This window comes from Bufo gargarizans, chromosome 2 (genome assembly GCF_014858855.1).
Source record: "Bufo gargarizans isolate SCDJY-AF-19 chromosome 2, ASM1485885v1, whole genome shotgun sequence".
Taxonomy (NCBI): domain Eukaryota; kingdom Metazoa; phylum Chordata; class Amphibia; order Anura; family Bufonidae; genus Bufo; species Bufo gargarizans.
Genome location: NC_058081.1, coordinates 415,808,699 through 415,830,818, shown reverse-complemented (window position 1 = coordinate 415,830,818; position 22,120 = coordinate 415,808,699). Strand labels below are relative to the sequence as shown.

The window sequence follows — 22,120 nt, the reverse complement described above, 5'->3', positions numbered from 1 at the left end:
GTTTGTTGATGTTTTCCTTGATTGTGGTGCTGGGGTGAATTTAATTGACTTTCTTTTTCTGGGACTAAGTACTTGCACGTTAGAGAACGAGATTCCTGTTTTTGCAATTGATTCTTCCCCTCTTTCTCAAAGGAGCCTTACTCACATTGTTCATGGTATTCATTTAAGGGTGGGTGATTCACATGCTGAGATTATTTCTTGCTTTGTCATGAAGGATTTGTCAGTGCCAATAGTGTTGGGGTTGCCATGGTTGTCTAGACATAACCCAATTATAGACTGGCAAGCAAGACAAATCATTGGTTGGAGCAAGTTTTGTTCGGATAATTGTCTTGTCACATCTATCGCTGAAGTATCCATTACGGCCTTGCCTCAGTATCTCTCAGATTTTTCAGATGTCTTTTCGGAGGGTGGGGCTCAGGAATTGCCCCCTCATCGAGACTATGATTGTCCAGTGAATCTTATTCCGGGGGCAAAGTTGCCTAAGTCTCGGCTTTACAACCTCACTCAACCCGAGAGAGAGGCCATGCGAAAGTATGTCGCCGAGAGTTTGGCAAGGGGTCATATCAGACCATCTAAGTCTCCAGTGGCAGTAGGTTGAAGAAAGATGGATCTCTGAGACCAGAGTTTGGACTTTCGGGAGTTGAACCGTATTATAGTCCAGGATCCATATCCCCTGCCTTTGATCTCTGATCTTTTTGATCAGATTGTTGGAGCCAAGGTGTTCTCCAAGTTGGATTTGAGGGAAGCATACAATCTGATCAGGATCAAGGAGGGGGATGAGTGGAAGACGGCCTTCAATACGCACGAGGGTCATTTTGAGAACCTGGTAATGCCTTTTGGGTTGACGAATGCGCCAACGGTATTTCAGCGATTCGTCAATGATATTTTTCATCACTTGGTGGGGAGGTTCGTAGTTTACCTAGATTACATCTTAATTTATTCTCCTGATCTGAAGACCCATCAGGATCATGTGAGACAGGTTTTGACGATCCTTCGAGAGAATAAGTTATATGCTAAACTAGAGAAATGTTTGTTTGCTGTGCAAGAGCTTCTGTTCTTGGGATACATGCTTTCTGATTCCGGTTTTCGTATGGACCCCGAAAAGGTCCGGGCAGTTCTGGAGTGGGACCGACCGGAGAATCAGAAAGCTTTGATGCGGTTCTTGGGGTTTACGAATTATTATAGAAAATGTATTTCAAATTATTCCACCCTAGTCAAACCCCTTACTGATATGACCAAGAAGGGCGCTGATGTCTCTGTCTGGTCGGATGAGGCATTGCAGGCCTTTTCGGCCATTAAGGAGCGTTTTGCGTCTGCTCCCATTCTGGTGCAGCCGGATGTATCTCAGCCATTTGTGGTGGAGGTTGATGCATCAGAGGTGGGTGTTGGGGCGGTGCTTTCGCAGGGTTCTTCTCCTGGCAAGTGGGTCCCGTGTGCCTTCGTCTCCAGGAAGCTCTCGGTCGCCGAGAGGAATTATGATGTTGGAGACAGGGAATTGTTGGCTATCAAGTTGGCCTTTGAGGAATGGCATCACCGGTTAGATGGGGCGTCTCACCCCGTTACGGTGTATACAGACCATAAGAATTTGGCCTACCTGCAATCTGCCAAGCTTCGGAACCCTAGACAGGCCAGATGGTCATTGTTTTTTTACCAGGTTCAATTTCGTGGTTACCTTTCGCCCAGGGGTCAAGAACGTCAAGGCAGATGCCTTGTCTCGCAGCTTCCCTGGGGGAGGTGATTCAGAAGATCCGGCGCCGATTTTGGCGGATGGGGTGGTGGTCTCCGCTCTGTACCCTGAATTGGAGATGGAGGTATTGGGAGCTCAGGAGGGGGCTCCTGGTTCGTGTCCTCCAGGGAGGTTGTTTGTTCCTGAGGGCCTACGATACAAGGAACATCACAATACTGTTCTCGCTGGACATCCTGGTGGTAAGTCCACCTGTGATCTGGTGTCCCTGAGGTTCTGGTGGCCAGGGTTACGTAAGTGTATTGAGAATTACGTGACAGCTTGTGAAACCTGCGCTCGGTCAAAGGTTGCTCATACTCGACCGCCTGGTTCACTTCTTCCATTGTCTATTCCATCTCGTCCTTGGACGCATTTGTCCATGGACTTTATTACGGACCTGCCGAGTTCCTCCGGGAAAACAGTGATTTTGGTGGTAGTCGACCGTTTCAGTAAAATGGCTCACTTTATACCACTAAAGGGTCTGCCTAACGCTAAGACTCTTGCACAGATCTTTGTGGATAATATTGTGAAATTGCACGGTGTTCCTTCAGATGTGGTCTCTGATAGGGGCACGCAGTTTGTCTCCAGGTTTTGGAGGGCGTTCTGCTCTCGGCTTGGCATTCAACTTTCTTTCTCGTCGGCTTTTCATCCACAGTCGAATGGTCAGACGGAGCGTACCAATCAAAACCTGGAGACCTACTTGAGGTGCTTTGTGGCTGAGAATCAGGAGGACTGGTCCTCATTCTTGTCCTTAGCAGAATTTGCATTGAATAACCGTAGGCAGGAGTCCACGGGTAAGTCGCCATTTTTTGGCGCATACGGTTTCCATCCTCAGTTTGGAACCTTTTCTGGGACTGGTTCCTCTGGGATGCCAGAGGAGGAGAGATTCTCTTCTGCCTTATCCTCCATCTGGCGGAGGAGTCAAGGAAATTTGGAGAAGATGGGTGAGAGGTATAAACGAATGGCTGACAAGTGACGTGTGACTGGTCCGGACCTGTGTGTGGTTGTCCACTAAGAATATCAAATTGAGAGTGCCATCTTGGAAACTGGGTCCAAGATTTATTGGTCCGTATAAGATTTCTGCGGTGATCAATCCGGTGACATTTCGGCTGGATCTTCCGCAGACTTGGAGGATCCATGATGTCTTCCACAGGTCTTTGCTAAAAAAATATGTTAAACCGGTGGTATCATCGCCATTGCCTCCTCCTCCTGTTCTAGTCGAGGGAAACTTGGAGTTCGAGATCTCCAGGATTCTCGACTCGAGATTTCTTCCGGGCTCCCTCCAGTACCTGGTGCACTGGAGGGGATACGGTCCTGAAGAGAGGATGTGGGTTCCGGCATCTGATGTCAATGCCAGCCGACTGGTGAGGGCCTTTCATAGGTCCCATCCGGATAAGGTTGGTCCGGAGGTCACACGTAGAAGGGGGGGGGGGGTACTGTCATGCCCCACTCTGACCATGTGCGGAGGTCAGCCAGGATAGCACGAGTTTAGTGATTGCTTTGGAGCCGTGCTGGATCCGCCTCTCTCAGGTGCACTGGGTGGGGTCTTTAGGTTAAATAGCACACTGCCCAGTGCCCTGAGCGGATTATACTGTTCATTCTGTCTGGGAAGTTTGGAGAGAAGGTTGGCTGTCTGTTCCTGCTCTCAGAGATAAGTGTCATTGCTTGTTCGGTTGTTTGTGTCTTCTTGTCCATCCAGGTTCTGTGCGAGCAGACTGCTCCTATCTCCCCACTTCACCATCTTAGGGAGTTCAGGGTTTTTGTTAGCCCAGGCTGGAGAACACTAGTACACCTACCTTCAAGGTCTACTGTGGGCTGAGCAGTGCAGGGAAAGAGGTCAGGGATAAGCTAGGAGGTGACCCTTCCCCTGTCTCTCGTACAGAGCCTGGTTGGGGTGTTGTCTTTGATACTGGGTGTACGTCCGCTGTGACAACTGGTTACAACATTGTTTAGAAAGCCAACGGCCACTAATTCCATCCGCCACTGGGACAGTCATCACCCCTTTCCCCTTAAAAGGGGTATCCTGAAGGGTCAGTATCTACAGGTTCGTAGAAACTGCTTCGATCCTGAACTATTTCACCAGGAGGCTAGATTACTACAGAGGAGATTTCTTGATAGGGGCTACCCACAGAACATCCTGAAAGAAGCCTATAAACAAGCGTCACTAAAAGATAGATCTATCCTTCTAACACCACGGAGTACCCAGACAGAGGGTACTACACTGATCAGGGTTCGCCGCATGAAAAGTGGAGATTAGCCGGAAGTGAGGAAGATTTTGGGTAGATATTGGCCAATTTTAGCTATGGAACAAGATCTGTCTAAGGTGGTTACACCCACCCCTAGAGTAACATACCGCAGGGGGAGAAGTCTCAGGGATCGTTTAGTCCACAGTCACTATACCACCTTGCCAAGCGTGGGAACTTGGCTTGACCATCGCCCCCCTGGGCATATTCCGTTGTGGAACATGTAAAGCATGCAAGTACGTCTCAACCTCTAAAACTATTACCTGCTCGGCAATGAACGAGGTATTTACCATTTGGGATTTTGCCAACTGTAAAACCAAAGGGACAATTTACATCTGTCAGTGCTCGTGTTCTAAAGACTATGTAGGCAAAACTAGTAGAGAAGTTAGGAGACGTGTATGCGAACATGCACGTCTCCTAATCGCGTCATGGAGGCCCATTCTGGCAATCCAAGAGTTTTAAATCCACGGTACTGGAGGTGATCCCCCATCACCGATGGGTGGGCACTGGGACAGGAAGATCCTACAGAAAGAGACCATTTAGACTCAATGAGAGGCTCACATTCAGTTGTTATATCTAAGAATAATGGAATGGTCAGTATGTCCTTATTTTATATGTAGTCTGTCTCAATGACCTGAAGGGTAGCCATAGCTGAGCCAGTGAGGCGTGAAGCATCCAAATGTTTATAGCATCTTGACACAGAGGGATATATATTAAGTCCTTAGTGCACTTCGGTAGGTGGTCCCTTACATCCTCTGGGGTCTCCCTTTATCTTATAACAATTATGGTTCTGGATAATACTATGGTTGTTTCAGAATGTCCTGATTCTGTGGGTTTTATATGTCTGGATACTCTATATGAATTATTCTCCCAGGCACTATAGGGTTAATTTAACATGTGGGGCTTTAGGCATTATCCTTGTTTCCCCAATATATTAGTGTTCAGGGTTTCATATGTTTAGATATTCTATGGGGTTAATTTACCCTGTGGGGACGTAGGTACCCATCCTCCCTATTTAATATACTAATGCATCTCACGATGTAGCCTGAATTGAACTCATTGCATGCATACCTGAGGCTCAATTATATACTCCTGCCGGTCGTATGCGGCCCATGTTGAGTTCCACCGGCCGGAAGTTATCATCTTTGTATACCGTAAGTTACCTGCGTTCCATAGCTGCATTCCACAGGCAGGATGCAGAATTTCAGTGCCCGTCAGAAGGAGCAGACGCGCGCTCCACAGACCGTTTGCCAGTCACCTGATAGGTAATGCGGCTAGATTTGGTGTTTATTCAGGATTGGCTACATCCGTTGGAGGGAGGCCCTGGCACGCGATTTAAAGGTCAGTGCGCCGTGGCCCCTGTATGCCCACAGTATCAGGCATCTGCAGGGGGTGGCACACGTCTGAAGTTTGGAGGTCAAGTAAGTCTTTATTACTAACATGTATGAGTGTTATAGACACAATGTTATTTTGAATGGATTTTATATAGGTACCTCTTCTTTTTCAGGTATCAGGCTTTGAATATCACTCCGGCTGACTTCTAAACAGTGAGACAGATAGTAGTATCTATCATCCTGTCTATCTCTGCTATCTCACTGTATCATTTGTTATTTATCTGATTTACTCTATCGCAATTTATCATTATACCTAATATCCTGACCCCATGAGGAACCCACTTTGATGGGGGGACCCCGTTTGGCTCAGTTTCATCATCCGGACACCAGAACGCTGCAATCAGCGTTTTGGTGTCTGCCTCTAAAGCGGAATAGAGACAGAACGGATGCAAACTGATGCCTTCTGAGCGGATCCTTACCCATTCAGAATGCATTAGGGATGAACTGATCCGTTTTGGACCGCTTGTGAGAGCCCTGAAACGGATCTCACAAACTGAAAGCCAAAACGCCAGTGTGAAAGTAGCCTTAGGTACCACAATGATTTTTGGTTGAAATTCTATGGCAAAAAGTCACAAAAAGCTTGTGACAAATGCAAGAAATCTTACCATGTTGAATTTTTCAATATGAAAATATTTCAGGTTTTGTGACCCAAATCATTGTGGAGCTGCAGCCCTAATGTGCCTTTTAGATACAGGGTAGAGTGGTCCTGAGCAGTGATGGCCAGTTCGTATTGTTCGCCCGCGAACATATGCGGGCTGCTATCTTTTTTCACAAGTCCGACGAGGCACAGGTAAGCCCTTACCTGTGCGCGAGCCGGTCTGAAAACAAGTGCGGTCAGCGGGAGCAGGCAGTTCCGAGAACAGCCACCGGAGGCCTTCATCGGGCTGTTCTCGGAACTGCCTGCTCCTGATGACCGCATTTGTTTTCAGACCGGCTCGCGGCACAGGTAAGGGCTAAGGCTACTTTCACACTTACGTTCGGAGCGGATCCGTCTGGTGTCTGCACAGACGGATCCGCTCCTATAATGCAGACTATGGGATCCGTTCAGAACGGATCCGTCTGGATTATATTTTAGAAAAAATTCTAAGTGTAAAAGTTGCTCAGACGGATCCGTACAGACTTTACATTGAAAGTCAATGGGGGGCGGATCCGTTTGAAATTGAGCCATATTGTGTCAACTTCAAACGGATCCGTCCCCATTGACTTACATTGTAAGTCTGGACGGATCCGTTTGCCTCCGCAGTGTTCGGGTGTCCGCTTGCTGAGCGGAGGCCAAACGGTGCCAGACTGATGCATTCTGAGCGGGTCCGCATCCACTCAGAATGCATTGGGGCACTACGGATGCGTTCAGGGCCGCTTGTAAGAGCCTTCAAACGGAACTCACAAGCGGAGCCCCGAACGCTAGTGTAAAAGTAGCCTTACCTGTGCCTCGCCGGACTTGTGAAAAAAGATAGCAGCCCGCATATGTTCGCGGGCAAACAATGCGAACTGGCCATCACTGGTCCTGAGCCTCATCTGTATTAGATCTGGAGAAAATGATTAGAGGCATGCCTTTCAATTATGGTGCATCTCTGGAGATCCATGTGCCAGAAGCTGCAAGGTTGGTGAAGATGGCAGGTGTAACCTATGCCATGGGAGTATTCACACAAGCCACACAGGCGTAAAACATGCCTTTTTTCTGATGCAGTTTTCTCCACCACTATGTGTGAATATACCCCTACTACTATAAACTTAAGACTGTAGCTGTCAACTTGAGTGGCACTCACTGACAGCAAACAGAGTTGGTGACTCACAGAGGAACTCATCTCCCAGCATATGGGGAACACGTCGGCCAGAAGAGAAGCGGCTGCACCAAGTTCAGTTCGGCTGCTTCCCCATCTCACCACGGCTGTACCTCAGTAGCCAGAGCTCGCAGACATTCCTGCGCTGCCCTCGCCCTGCACACCGGCGGGCAGGGCTCACATGACCGTGGAAGGAGACGGCCCGCACCCTGGGAGGGGTCTGCAGACAGGAACTGCCCGCCTGGCCATCCTGCTTCCTACTACCAGCCCGACCTGGGAGAAGTGGAATTGGAGTTGGGCTGTGGCCCCGCTTAGCTTTGTCAGGAGTGCAGTTGAGGCACAGTTGCAGGTAGGTATCTGGAGAGCTGAGGCGACATGTTGGGCATGTGTGGGTTCGCGCTCAGCCCCCGTTAGTAGGCACTAAGTGCCGGGACCTCCCAGGGAAGACTGCGGAGGAGCACTTCACCTGTTTCAGCCCAGTAGCTGTTGGGGTTGATATGGGGGTGGCAGCAGCACCCCTCTGCTGAGAAAATGGCTGCTTTGGAGTCGAGTTCCTTTCAGTTGCGTTCTGTGGCGGCAGTTCCCTAAAGCCTGGGACCCACGACTCCATCCAGGGGACTGTGCCCGTCTGGGGCCCCTCCTTCCGCCAGCAGGAATGTTCCTGTCCGCCACGCCCGGTCCACTATGGGAACCACTTTCCTGCTGGCACTGGGCTTGTTGACTGGCAGCACCCATGCAGTGAGCCCGGTCATCGTGTAACAGATGGTGTTTCCATGTCAGGACGGCTGTCAGCGGAGCAGTAGTAATGCCTGGGAGCGGGCCCCACGTAGGGGCCAGTTTTCAGCTTCACCCTGCAGGGGTCTCAGGGCTTCAGCACACATACTAAAGCAATGGACTATAGGATTCATTTGTAAAGCTACAGACATAGGTATAATCCGTTTCCTGTATTTCTGTAATAAACATATATTCCTCCTATACAGGTGTATAGCAAGTTCCCTGTGCTTTCTAGATGGGGAGTGAACAGGATATATGTGTAGGGACCTACTAAAAGGAATGACAGACGGGATATATGTGTAGGGACCTACTAAAAGGAATGACGGGATATATGTGTAGGGACCTACTAAAAGGAATGACAGACGGGATATATGTGTAGGGACCTACTAAAAGCAATGACAGACGGGATATATGTGTAGGGACCTACTAAAAGGAATGACAGACGGGATATATGTGTAGGGACCTACTAAAAGGAATGACAGACGGGATATATGTGTAGGGACCTACTAAAAGGAATGACAGACGGGATATATGTGTAGGGACCTACTAAAAGGAATGACAGACGGGTTATATGTGTAGGGACCTACTAAAAGGAATGACAGACAGGATATATGTGTAAAGAACCTATATTCCTCCTATACAGGTGTATAGCGAGTTCCCTGTGCTTTCTAGATGGGGAGTGAACAGGATATATATGTAGTTTATATAGTACAAAGAACATATATTCCTCCTATACAGGTGTATAGTGGGTTATCTGTGCTTTCTGAACAGGATATACAGTCAGGTCCATAAATATTGGGACATCAACCCAATTCTAACATTTTTAGCACTATACACCGCCACAATGGATTTGAAATGAAACGAACAAGATGTGCTTTAAATGCAGACTGTCAGCTGTAATTTGAGGGTATTTACATACAAATCAGGTGAACGGTGTAGGAATTACAACAGTTTGTATATGTGCTTCCCACTTGTTAAGGGACCAAAAGTAATGGGACAATTGGCTTCTCAGCTGTTCCATGGCCAGGTGTGTGTTATTCCTTCATTATCCCCAAAACAATGAGCAGATAAAAGGTCCAGAGTTCATTTCAAGTGTGCTATTTGCATTTGGAATCTGTTGCTGTCAACTCTCAAGATAATATCCAAAGAGCTGTCACTATCAGTTAAGCAAGCCACCATTGGGGTGAAAAAACAAAACAATCCCATCAGAGAGATAGCAAAAACATTAGGTGTGGCCAAAACAACTGTTTGGAAGATTCTTAAAAAGAAGGAACGCAGCGGTGAGCTCGGCAACACCAAAAGACCCGGAAGACCACGGAAAACAACTGTGGTGGATGACAGAAGAATTCTTTCCTTGGTGAAAAAAACACCCTTAACAACAGTTGGCCAGATCAAGAACACTCTCCAGGAGGTAGGTGTATGTGTGTCAAAGTCAACAATCAAGAGAAGACTTCACCAGAGTGAGTACAGAGGATTCACCACAAGATGTAAACCATTGGTGAGCCTCAAAAACAGGAAGGCCAGATTAGAGTTTGCCAAACGACATCTAAAAAAGCCTTCACAGTTCTGGAACAACATCCTATGAACAGATGAGACCAAAATCAACTTGTACCAGAGTGATGGGAAGAGAAGAGTATGGAGAAGGAAAGGAACTGCTCATGATCCTAAGCATACCACCTCATCAGTGAACCATGGTGGTGGTAGTGTCATGGCGTGGGCATGTATGGCTGCCAATGGAACTGGTTCTCTTGTATTTATTGATGATGTGACTGCTGACAAAAGCAGCAGGAGGAATTCTAAAGTGTTGCGGGCAATATTATCTGCTCATATTCAGCCAAATGCTTCAGAACTCATTAGACGGCACTTCACAGTACAGATGGAGAATGACCAAAAGCATACTGCAAAAGCAACCAAAGAGTTTTTTTAAGGGAAAGAATTTAAATGTTCTGCAATGGCCAAGTCAATCATCTGACCTGAATCTGATTGAACATGCATTTCTCTTGCTGAAGACAAAACTGAAGGGAAAATGCCCCAAGAACAAGCAGGAACTGAAGGCAGTTGCAGTAGAGGCCTGCCAGAGCATCACCAGGGATGAAACCCAGCATCTGGTGATGTCTATGCATTCCAGACTTCAGGCTGTAATTTGACGGCAAAGGATTTGCAACCAAGTATTAAAAAGTGAAAGTTTGATTTATGATTATTATTCTGTCCCATTACTTTTGGTCCCTCAACAAGTGGGAGGCACATATGCAAACGGTTGTATTTCCTACACCGTTCACCTGATTTGGATGTAAATGCCCTCAAATTAAAGCTGACAGTCTGCAGTTAAAGGACATCTTGTTCGTTTCATTTCAAATCCATTGTGGTGGTGTATAGGGCCAAAAATGTCAAATTGTGTCGATGTCCCAATATTTATGGACCTGGCTGTATGTGTAGTTTATAGTGGAAAAAACATATATTCCTCATACAGATGTATAATTAGTTCTCTGTGCTTTCTAGATGGGGAATGAACAGGATATATGTGTAGTTTATAGTGGAAAGAACATATACAATGGATAAAAGTCTACACACCCCTGTTAAAATGTCAGGTTTCTGTGCTGTAAAAAAAAAAAATGAGACAAAGATAAATCATTTCAGAACTTTTTCCACCTTTTAATGTGACCTATAAACTGTACAACTCAATTTAAAAACAAACTGAAATCTTTTAGGTAGAGGGAAGAAAAAATATAAAAATAAAATATGGTTGCATAAGTGTGCACACCCTTAAACTAATACTTTGTTAAAGCACCTTTTGATTTTATTACATCACTCAGTCTTTTTGAGTATGAGTCTATCAGCATGGCACATTTTGACTTGGCAAGATTTGCCCACTCTTCTTTGCAAGAACACTCCAAATCTGTCAGATTGCGAGGGCATCTCCTGGGCACAGCCCTCTTCAGATTCCCCCACAGATTTTCAATTGGATTCAGGTCTGGGCTCTGGCTGGGCCATTCCAAAACTTGAATCTTCTAATCTTCTTCTGGTGAAGCCATTCCTTTGTTGATTTAGATATATGCTTTGGGTCATTGTCATGCTGACAGATGAAGTGCCTCTTCATATTCAGCTTTCTAGCAGAAGCCTGAAGATTTTGTGCCAATATTGACTGGTATTTGGAACTGTTCATAATTCCCTCTAGCTTAAAGGGAACCTGTCACCATGATTTAGCGCATAGAGCTGGGGACATGGGCTGCTAGATGGCCACTAGCACATCTGCAGTACCCAGGTCCCATAGCTCTCTGCGCTTTTATGGTGTTAAAATACCGTTTTTAGTGATATGCAAATTACCTCCTATGTGTCCTGTAGCCGGAGATGAGTCCAGCGGAAGGGAGCCCAGCACCGCCCCGCGTCCGCCGAATCTCCTCCTTGCCTGCTGACGTCATAGAGCTGCAGTGCCGAAATCTCGCGATGCGCGAGCTAGCGCATGCGCAGTCTCGGCATCATGTTCATTCCCTGTACTGGAATCAGCACAGGGAACGAACTACGCATGCGCTAGCTCGCGCATCGCGAGATTTCGGCACTGCAGCTCTATGACGTCAGCAGGCAAGGAGGAGATTCGGCGGACGCGGGGCGGTGCTGGGCTCCCTTCCGCTGGACTCATCTCCGGCTACAGGACACATAGGAGGTAATTTGCATATCACTAAAAACTGTATTTTAACACCATAAAAGCGCAGAGAGCTATGGGACCTGGGTACTGCAGATGTGCTAGTGGCCATCTAGCAGCCCATGTCCCCAGCTCTATGCGCTAAATCATGGTGACAGGTTTCCTTTAACTAAGGCCCCAGTTCCATCTGAAGAAAAACAGCCCCAAAGCATGATGCTGCCACCACCATGCTTCACTGTGGGTATGGTGTTCTTTTGGTGAAATGCAGTGTTGTTTTTGCGCCAAACATATCTTTTGGAATTAAGGCCGAAAAGTTCAACCTTGGTTTCATCAGACCATAGCACCTTTTCCCACATGCTTTTGGGAGACTTCAGATGTGTTTTTGCAAAATGTAGCCTGGCTTAGATGTTTTTCTTAAGAAAAGGCTTTCGTCTTGCCACTCTACACCATAGCCCAGACATATGAAGAATACGGGAGATTGTTGTCACATGTACCACACAGCCAGTATTTGCCAGATATTCCTGTAGCTCCTTTAATGTTGCTGTAGGCCTCTTGGTAGCCTCCCAGACCAGTTTTCTTCTCTTTTCATCAATTTTGGAGAGACATCCAGTTCTTGGTAATGTCACTGTTGTGCCATATTTCCTCCACTTGATGATGACTGTCTTCACTGTGTTCCATGGTATATCTAATGCCTTGGAAATTCTTTTGTACCCTTTTCCTGACTGATACCTTTTAACAATGACATCCCTCTGATGCTTTGGAAGCTCTCTGTGGACCATGGCTTTTGCTGTGGGATGCGACTAAGAACATTTCAGGAAAGACCAACTAGAGCAGCTGAACTTTATTTGGGGGTAATTAGAGGCACTTTAAATGATGGCAGGGGTATGCTGACTCCTATTTAACATGATTTTGAATGTGATTGCTTAATTCTGAACACAGCTACATCCCCAGTTATAATAGGGTGTGCACACTTATGCAACCACATTATTTTTAGTTTTTTTTTTTTCCCCCTCCACCTAAAAGATTTTAGTTTGTTTTTCAATTGAGTGGTACAGTTTATAGGTAACATTAAAGGCGGAAAAAGTTCTGAAATGATTTATCTTTGTTTTAACACGGGTGTGTAGACTTTTTATATCCACTGTATATCCTGTTTACTCCCCATCTACAAAGCACAGTGATTGCACTATACACCTGTATATGAGAAATATATGTTCTTTCCACTATAATCTAGACATATATATCCTGTTTACTCCCTATCTAGAAAGCACAGGGAACTCACTATACATCTGTATATGTGATATATATGTTATTTCCACTATAAACTACACATATATCCTGTTCATTCCCCATCTAGAAACACAGAGAACTCACTATACATCTTTATATGAGGAATATATATTCTTTCCACTATTCTAAAATGTGGTTTATAATATATGAGCCAACCATATATCCTTATAATTACTCCAATTGTAATGGTGATATCCCTCTTATTTTCAATCCATATAGTCCACACTTATGGATATAGTATAGATATACTGTTGGTCACTGACATAAGGTAATATGTATTTGTGGCGAAACCAACCTCGCCACTGGGTGCTGGAGAAGCCTGGTTGCCAGCCTCTTGCCCCAAGATTATGGGCCCTCTCATCAGCCCATGCTAAACTTAAACCCCATGGCGATTTGACTGTGTTTGTGGCATCTGAGCGCTGTTCGGATAAATTGAGCGCTCAGATCCAAGCCATCTGAGGATTTGTTAAACGTCTATGTTTCATGCAATAGCTGCACAGTTAAATATTTTTTTATTGTCTTTTGCTACCATGTGGCTAATGGAGTTTTGCCTCTGCCCTTGGAGATAAATTGGATTACTTCCCAATTGTCTCCAGGACAGAAGACATTGTGTAAAACTGTTTATTCTTCCGCCTGTGATAATTACATTAACCCATTGTGTAAGGTAATTGTATCACAGGCAGAGGGGAGGATTTTGTGTGGGAGTGTCTGAGTGTATTGTACGGGGTTACTGGTTGTTTTACAAAACCCTGTGGGTGGTACTAATGTGTATATAAGGACAATAAACCCACAGCTCTGGCTGCCCACTGCTTTACCCTCAACACAGAGCTTGGTCTCATTCTTGGGGGGATTGTATGCTGCCAGTTCGACTGCTAGGAGTGTAAACCTTTCATATGGTTTTTCCTATTCAGCTGTATGCTGCATTCATATGGTTTCCAGTTCGGGAGTTTGGTGTTCTGTAAGTAGCTGTGTCTGTGGCTCTGGAAGGGGAAGATCGCCTAAACGGTTTTAACCCCTTTTATGCCTGGGGTGTCGTTACAGTATTTTATATTATGTCCATAATTCTTCTAAATCCCAGTTAGATTATTTTCTCTATTCACCTTTATGTTGATAGCAATTCTTCTTTAGTGGTATGCTTCTAACAGTAGTCAGTAGTGTGTACTCACTGTTAGTAGTTTAAAGTTCACCGACCGTGGCGTCCCACGTGGTAGCAGTCAAGCTCACCTATACCTCTTCATCTTTGTACTGGGTACGGATATTGCCTGTACTGCAATGGTAGTTGCTGGATCCCGATGTCTTGCGTGGTGCCGCTGTTCAGTCTCGGCGTTCCACGTGATGTAGAGTGATATGTTCAAGCTGCCCATGTTTTCATGGGGCCATACCTGCAATGTTCATGGAGAGCTCCACACTTCTCTTTACCGTATTTTCTGCCGTATAAAAATGGACCCCTTTATAAAAAAAAAAAAAAAAGGCGCAAAAAAAAAGATAGGTTAAGTAAAAAGCTTACCGTTACTCAAACTGAAATAAAGGAGAAAAAAAGAGATACGTTTTTGAGAGATAAGAACAATTATGAGAATGACAGTCTTTGACTGTAACAAAAAGAGAGGTCGTCCTCGACATAATCCCCGCCGCACCCGTAGCGACTTCTGGACCACTGACTCAGATTCTAGTCAGTCAGAAAATGGAGCATCTGCCCGGGTGAACAACAGCCCCCCTTTAGGAAAAGAACCCGAAGGGGACGAGAGAAACGAAAGGGGAAGAAGCACCCAAATCTGCAAATCCATGAGAAGGAGGAGACAAGTCTCCTGGAAACAGTAGAGACATTCTATCCAGCCCCCCTGATGCAGGACTCTCCCAACATTGTCATTAACCTCACCACACATGAATTGCCCCCGAGCTATCTCTCACTCCTCCAAAGTGGGTTGGGATACAGCTTGGTGGAACAATTTAACCCTGTCGACTTTGAAATAGATTTATACAGAGCTGTGCGTAAATTGTTTCTTAAAATTTTTTTCTCAGAAAGCAGTTCTACACGTTTCCCACCACTACTTGGTGAGGTCCCTGCACACATGACTTGTGCTGATTTTCATTTACAGCATCGCTTTGATACTAAAGAGATTGTGTGTACAGTTCCTTGCGGACATCGAGAGCAATAATAACGTTGCACCTGAGTGTTGGGAATTGTTTTCGGGCGGCATCAAGTCCACTTTTCTTCCCCCTATGCCGGCGGGCTCTGCTATTGACCTTTTCCACAAAAGAGAACTAAGGCCCCTTTCACACTTGCTTTGTCCGGATCCGGCATAGAGTTCCGTCGTCGGGGCTCTATGCCGGAAGAATCCTGATCAGGATTATCCCCATGCATTCTGAATGGAGAGAAATCCGTTCAGGAGGCATCAGGATGTCTTCCATTCCAGAACGGAACGTTTTTTGGCCGGAGAAAATACCGCAGCATGCTGTACTTTTTGCTCCGGCCAAAAATCCTGAACACTTGCCGCAAAGCCGGATCCGGAATTAATGCCCATTGAAAGGCATTGATTCGGATCCGGCCTTAAGCTAAACGTCGTTTCGGCGCATTGCCGGATACGACGTTTAGCTTTTTCTGAATGGTTACCATGGCTGCGGGGACGCTAAAGTCCTGGCAGCCATGGTAAAGTGTAGCGGGGAGCGGGGGAGCAGCATACTTACCGTCCGTGCGGCTCCCGGGGCGCTCCAGAGTGACGTCAGGGCACCCCAGGCGCATGGATGACGTGATCGCATGTACACGTCATCCATGCGCCTGGGGCGCTCTGACGTCACTCTGGAGCGCCCCGAGAGCCGCACGGACTGTAAGTATGCCGCTCCCCCGCTCCCCGCTCCTACTATGGCAACCAGGACTTTAATAGCGTCCTGGCTGCCATAGTAACACTGAAAGCATTTTGAAGACAGATCCGTCTTCAAATGCTTTCAGTACACTTGCGTTTTTCCGGATCCGGCGTGTACCTCCGGCAAGTGGAGTACACGCCGGATCCGGACAACGCAAGTGTGAAAGGGCCCTTAGGGATGTACGTGCACTGATTTATCCAATGGCACCCCTTAATATTACTCGTGAAGAACGGTCTGCTCTACAGTGGCTTTATGGTCTTGACTATGTTGTCATTAAGCCCGCCGACAAAGGGGGTAATGTGGTCCTGATGACCAAGGTTTATTATTTGGAGGAAGCGGCTAGGCAGTTGGAAGATAGAAATGTATATGAAAAACTTAGTGAGAACCCAGTCCCGTCTGTACTGGCCAGGGTACAGTCACTCCTCGATAAGTATATTGATATACAATTTCTGCCCAAGAGCATCTTGGAGAGACTGACTCCAAAGTTCCCTAAGAACCCTACTTGGTATTTCGTCCCGAAAATACATAAATCGCTGTCCCATCCTCCGGGACGACCAATTGTTGCTGGGATGGGATCAGCGACCGAACCCATCTCTAGGTATGTCGACTGGCTATTGAGGCCTTTACTTAGGGGCACTCCATTCGTATCTAAAGGACACCGGAGATTTCCTCCGCGCTTTCAATAACTTTGAGTGGCGGGAGGAACTCCGCCTTGTGTCCTTAGACGTGGAGAGTTTATATACGAGAATTCCCCATGATTTGGGTTTGAAGGCCAGAGCCATGGTTTTGAGTTGCTCCGACAAGAATCCTATTTTTTTGGAGGTTCATACAAGAATCCTTAGATTTAGTACTCCCTAACAACGTGTTCCAATTTGACCGGCAGTGGTACCGCCAGATACTAGGTACAGCGATGGGTACACCGGTGTTGTGTACCTTCGCGAACCTGTATCTGGCGGTATTTGATGACATATACGTCTTCTTATTGGGGAACCCCTTCCTGCATTTTGTTCAACTTTTAAATGAGACTAATCACATGAATATGAGGTTTAGGGCTCATTCAGACGGCCGTATGCTGTCCGCAAAAATACTGAATGCTATCCGTTTTTTTTGCGGATCCGCAAAAAAAACTGATCCGCAAAAAAACGGATAGCATTTAGTATTTTTGCTGACCCATAGACTTTAATAGGGCCATGTCCTGATTTTCACGGACAAGTATAGGACAGGTTTCATTTATTTTGCGGAACCTTGGAATAGAAAAGGGCCCCATAGAAGTGAATAGGTCAGCGTCTAATCCGCAAAAAAACGGATCTGCATTTTTGCGGATAGCATACGGCTGTCTGAATGAGCCCTTACCCTCAACTTTGGTGGTAATTCTCTGGATTTTCTGGATGTAAGAGTCACCACAGTTGATGGTGTACTCCATACAACAGGTTTTCGTAAGCCAACCGCAACAATCTCGCTGCTCCAACAGACCAGCTTTCATTCCCCCGCGGTGAAGGATGCTGTCCCTTTTGGACAATTCATCCATTTACGTAGAATTAATAGCACGGATGAGTGCTATTTCAGGCAAGCCCACCAACTTAAGGAAAGGCTGCTGGAGAGGGGTTACCCAGTAAGAAACGTTGTCAATGCTTTATATCGTGCCAGCCGGCATTCACGTCATAATCTCCTTAGGGATAAGATCGAGGACAGCAACCAAGACAGATTTGCATTTGTCTTCAAATTTAGTCCAGCAGCAGATATAGTGAGACAAGCTGTGTTAAATAATTGGGACCATTTAGGAGGGAAGTCTTCTTTTGGGAAATTAAGACCCCTTGTTACTTTTAAAAAATGCCACACTCTGAAAGATAGATTAGTCCACAGTGTGTTGAGACATTTCAGACAAACCAATTGGTTACAGAACAGAAAACGGCAGGGTAATTACACGTGCGGTATGTGTTCTTTCTGTTTCCAAAATTCGCTGAGAAAAATACTATCTTTGGGGGGAAGGGGGTCATACATAAAGTCAAAGACTTCATCACGTGTCGTACATCTCACGTAGTCTACGTCATAACGTGTTCTTGTTGCAGGTTTTACATTGGTAAAACTATAAGACCTTTATTCGAAAGAGTACGGGAGCATTTAAGTTCCATTAAGACAGGTCGGGGTTCTCCCCGCCTGATTGACCATGTCTGCGCGGCCCATGATGGTGATCTATCTAGCCTCTCTTTTGCTGGCATCGAGGCTGTGGGACCCATCCCTATGGGTGGTGATCGCCACCGCCTCCTGCTGCAGCGGGAGGCTCGATGGATCATCAGGACTAATGCCATGGGTCCGCACAGATTAAATTATAAAAATGATATGGCTGTATTTCTCTAAAGTCCCTGTTCTCCCACTAGCCTGTCTCGCCTCTTGTAATTTGTTGCCTCTAACCGATATTGTTTGACCTATTGTATCTGTATTGCATTCTCATTTGTACAATGTGTCCTTCTCTTTGTATCTATTTTCACACGCAGTTGCGCACCATGTAGTCAACGATACAATTGGGCTTGAGGACCGTTGCCGCGGTACATCGCACAGGGACAGGGGTCATGCTGTTACCGTGAATTGTGGACAGTACAAGGACATTCCTCTTGTCCTTATATCTGACCAGCAACAGGTTTCCACTGGTAAGGGCACGTGTCTTACCCCTGGGAATAGGTACCTGGAAGGGGTAGGTAGGGAGGCCGCGTTGATTTTTCAGCACGGTCCCACAAACGGACGTGGATCTGGCAGCGAGGGACTGGAGCAAGGGGATACTAGTATAAATGTTATCCACCTACAGGTGGTAACCCTTATCTAGCAGTGGGTGCATAAGGTCCCACACAAGTTTCCTGCTAACACCCAGAATGGGGGGGGACATTCTGGGGGTTGAATATGGGAGTCTCGCCCCTCGTACACACGAAACTTGTAAGTGTACCCTGAGGTACTCTCACAAAGTTTGTACAGCTTCACGCCATAACTCGCCTGCTTAGAGGGAACATACTGGAGGAAAATGAGTCTCCCCTTCAAAGCAATGAGAGACTCATCAACCGCGACCTCCTTTCCAGGTACGTAGGCCTCCAAAAATTTGGCCCCGAAGTGATCGATGACCGGCCTGATTTTGTACAAGCGGTCATAGGCAGGATCACCTTAGGGGGGACATGCTGCATTATCTGCATAATGCAGGCATTTCCGAATGGCCTCAAATTGGGAGCGTGTCATGGCCGTACTGTAAAGTGGGGTCTGGTAGAGGACGTCCCCACTCCAGTACAGCCTGACACTGGGTTTTTTGTGCAGCACGAGGCCCCAAAATGTCCTCATCTCGGCTGCACTGACCGGAGTCCAGCCACCGGCCCTAGCCAAAAAGGAGTCCAGGTGTTGAGCAATGAACTGTTGGGCGTACAAGTTCGTTTGCCCCACCATCAGATTTCCAAAGTGGTCACTCAAAAAAAAAGACTAAAATAGTCATACCCAGGGATGCCCACTGTGGGAATCTGGATTCCTGTTTGGCCAACAAAATCAGGTATCACAGGCTCAAAATCCTCTGGGGTACACCATGCAAGTTCACTGGTAGGGGGCTTAGGTGGACTTATCTGGTGGGCTGGAAAACTAGTACGAGCCCCAGAGCAGTGGCAGTCCCCTTGCTCCGCCTGGCGGCGTCTCCGTTGCCTTGGGGGCACATCATCATCGCTATATGATGAGGAGGACGCGGATAACAAGAGGAAAGTGGGGGCATCCTTGTCCTCACTGGGGCTCTCGGAATCGGAGATAAGCTGGGCGTCTGCCTCCTTTGTCTGAGAACATCCGGCGGGTCATAGGGCAATGTGTTGTGTGCGTGAGTGGAAAACTTTATTTAGAGTGCGTGTATGTGGGGGCACGGGTGTTCGCGGACTTTGCCCTAAACCTAACAGAAAAAAAAGGTGAAAACCCCCAAAAAGGCTAAAAATTTTTTGAACTTGCTGATCAGTGGTAGGGTGGGCGATGCTCTAACAGTGGCCGGACGCTAAGAGTGCCGACCACAGTCAGCGTACACAAAAAAAAAAAAGGTGTGGGGGGGGGGGGGGTCAAGCTGCAGCACCCCTGGGGGGTCTAGGGTAACACAGCTGTGATGTGGACCCCAGACACCCGATCAGGGTGATGCAACAGTTGCACTTTATTTCCCCCCCCCCCCAACTTTCCCTAAGTACCATAGCGGTGCCATCCACGGATTCCCCCATAGCGGTGCCATCCACGAATTCCCCCATTTAGTTTGACGAGAACAGTTGCCCTATACTACTTATATCGATGGGACAGTTCTGTCGAATTAAATGTAATTTCAGAAATTCGAGGAGGAAGCGAAGGAACTATGGGAGCAATTTATAACAAAAGAAGACCCATCTAGTGTTAAAGATGCATCCCTATTTAAAGTGAGGAATATGTACAGGCAATCCTTTTTTGCAGCAGACACTATTGATACAGGAAATGAAGAAAAGGGAAATGTTATACGGATCATTTTACCCTTTAATATACAATATAAAAAATAGAACGGAGTATAAACGTCATTTTTGAACGCACTATATTTTGAATGACAAAACCTTTGGCCCTTTAGTGACCACTGCCCCACAAATCTACACACAGGCCCCAAATTTAGGACTAAAAATAGCACTGTCTATTAAAACAAAAACAATAAAAGAGAAGAGCACTCTATACACAACTGGCTCAATATAAAAGGTTTCTATAAATGCAAAAATACTACATTTCCCAAAAATACATAAAAATTATGTTCCACACGGAACTCCTTTTCCTATAAAATAAGGGCATTTCTGACATTTAGCTCAACTCATGTTATATACATCATTGAGTGCCCTTGTAAGAAACAATACATAGGGAGGGCAAACAGAACACTTAAAACGAGGATATCTGAACTTATAGTAAATATAAAAAATAGATATGAAAAACATTTTTTATCCAAACATTTCAAACAGTTTCACAAGATCCAACAGGTTTAACCTTTGCGGCCTTCGAGAAGGTAGCAAAACATTGAAGAGGGGGAAACCGTATCACTAGGATGTCATGGCTAGAATCTAGAAGAATTTTTTTATTTTGATATACTCTTACCTGGGGTACTCAATGCAGAATTACAACTTTTTGGCTTTCTGTAGATAAGGGATAGGTGCCCTTCGGTGACGGGAAATCTGAGTCAGGCTGTTGTAACAGGACTCCGATCTCCCTTCGCTAGTAGGCCCCCATCCTATACGTCCAGATGTGTGAACTCTTTGGATGACAGTGAGTTGCAAGAGGGTCACATAGAGGGAATATATAAAGTATACATGAACATCAAATGAAAAATAGAATATATATTAATAGTTTACACTAGAAATTGATTTGAGATAAACAATAAGAAACATACAGTGATTAGGAGAAGATGTATCCCTGCAATCTAAAAAGTTTGATACCCTTAATAGAAAGGTTATCTATATTGGTTATTCAGGTACTTATGTTTCAAGGTTCCATTGAAATCAAGAAAATAAATAAGGGATGCTATTAACTGAAATAATAGATAATCAGAAACGCTTTGAAACTGCAATGCGATTTTTGAAAGATATGAAACATTATTATGTTAATGGACAAGGAGAAGATCAGGATATATTATGTTTGGAAGTTAAAACTGATGAGAATTTGCCCAAAGACAAGTAGAAAGCTGTATTAAATAATGGTCAAAATGGAAAATCCCGTTGGGGTTTTAGATGGGACTGGAGAGACTGTTATAGAAGTGGGAAGGATTTTCAAACAAATATGGCCACTGAAGGAGGAGTTGGATAAACTCTGAACCACGTCTAGTAAGATTATTTACAGAATTCAGGACCCACCTAAAGAACCCATCAATTTGTTGAGGAAATACCTCCTTGCTGGAAAAGTAAAGAGAAGTGTGGCGCTCTCCATGGACATTGCAGGTATGATCTCATGAAAACCTGGGCAGCTTGAACATATCACACTGCATCACATGGAATGCCGAGACTGAACAGCGGCACCACTCGAGACATCGGGATCCAGCAACCACCATTGCAGTACAGGCAATATCCGTACCCAGTACAGATAGGTAGAGGTGAGCTCGACTGCTACCACGTGGGAAGCCACGGTCGGTGAACTTTAAACTACTAACAGTGAGTACACACTATTGACTACTGTTAGAAGCATACCACTGAAGAATAATTTCTATCAACATAAAGGTGAATGGAGAAAATAATCTGAGAAAATAATCTAACTGGGATTTAGAAGAATTATGGATATAATATAAAATACATATTATCTTAGGTCAGTGACCAACAGTATATATATACTATATCCATAAGTGGGGACTATATGGATTGAAAATAAGAGGGATATCACCATTACAATTGGAGTAATTATAAGGATATATGGTTGGATCATATATT

The 22,120-nt window shown here is 45.7% G+C and overlaps 1 protein-coding gene and 1 long non-coding RNA gene across 2 annotated transcripts in view; one reads left to right on the top strand and one right to left on the bottom strand.

The window, feature by feature from the left end:
* LOC122928247 overlaps positions 1-7,741 on the bottom strand; it is a 32,782-nt gene extending 25,041 nt beyond the window's left edge. The window contains exon 1 of the long non-coding RNA XR_006387866.1: positions 7,608-7,741. This is a non-coding gene — a long non-coding RNA (uncharacterized LOC122928247). The remainder of the gene's footprint in view (positions 1-7,607) is intronic.
* Positions 7,212-22,120, top strand: part of LOC122928246 (catenin alpha-1) — a 111,678-nt gene continuing 96,769 nt past the window's right edge. The window contains exon 1 of the mRNA XM_044280891.1: positions 7,212-7,490. The gene's annotated coding sequence lies outside the window, so the exon portion shown is untranslated. The remainder of the gene's footprint in view (positions 7,491-22,120) is intronic.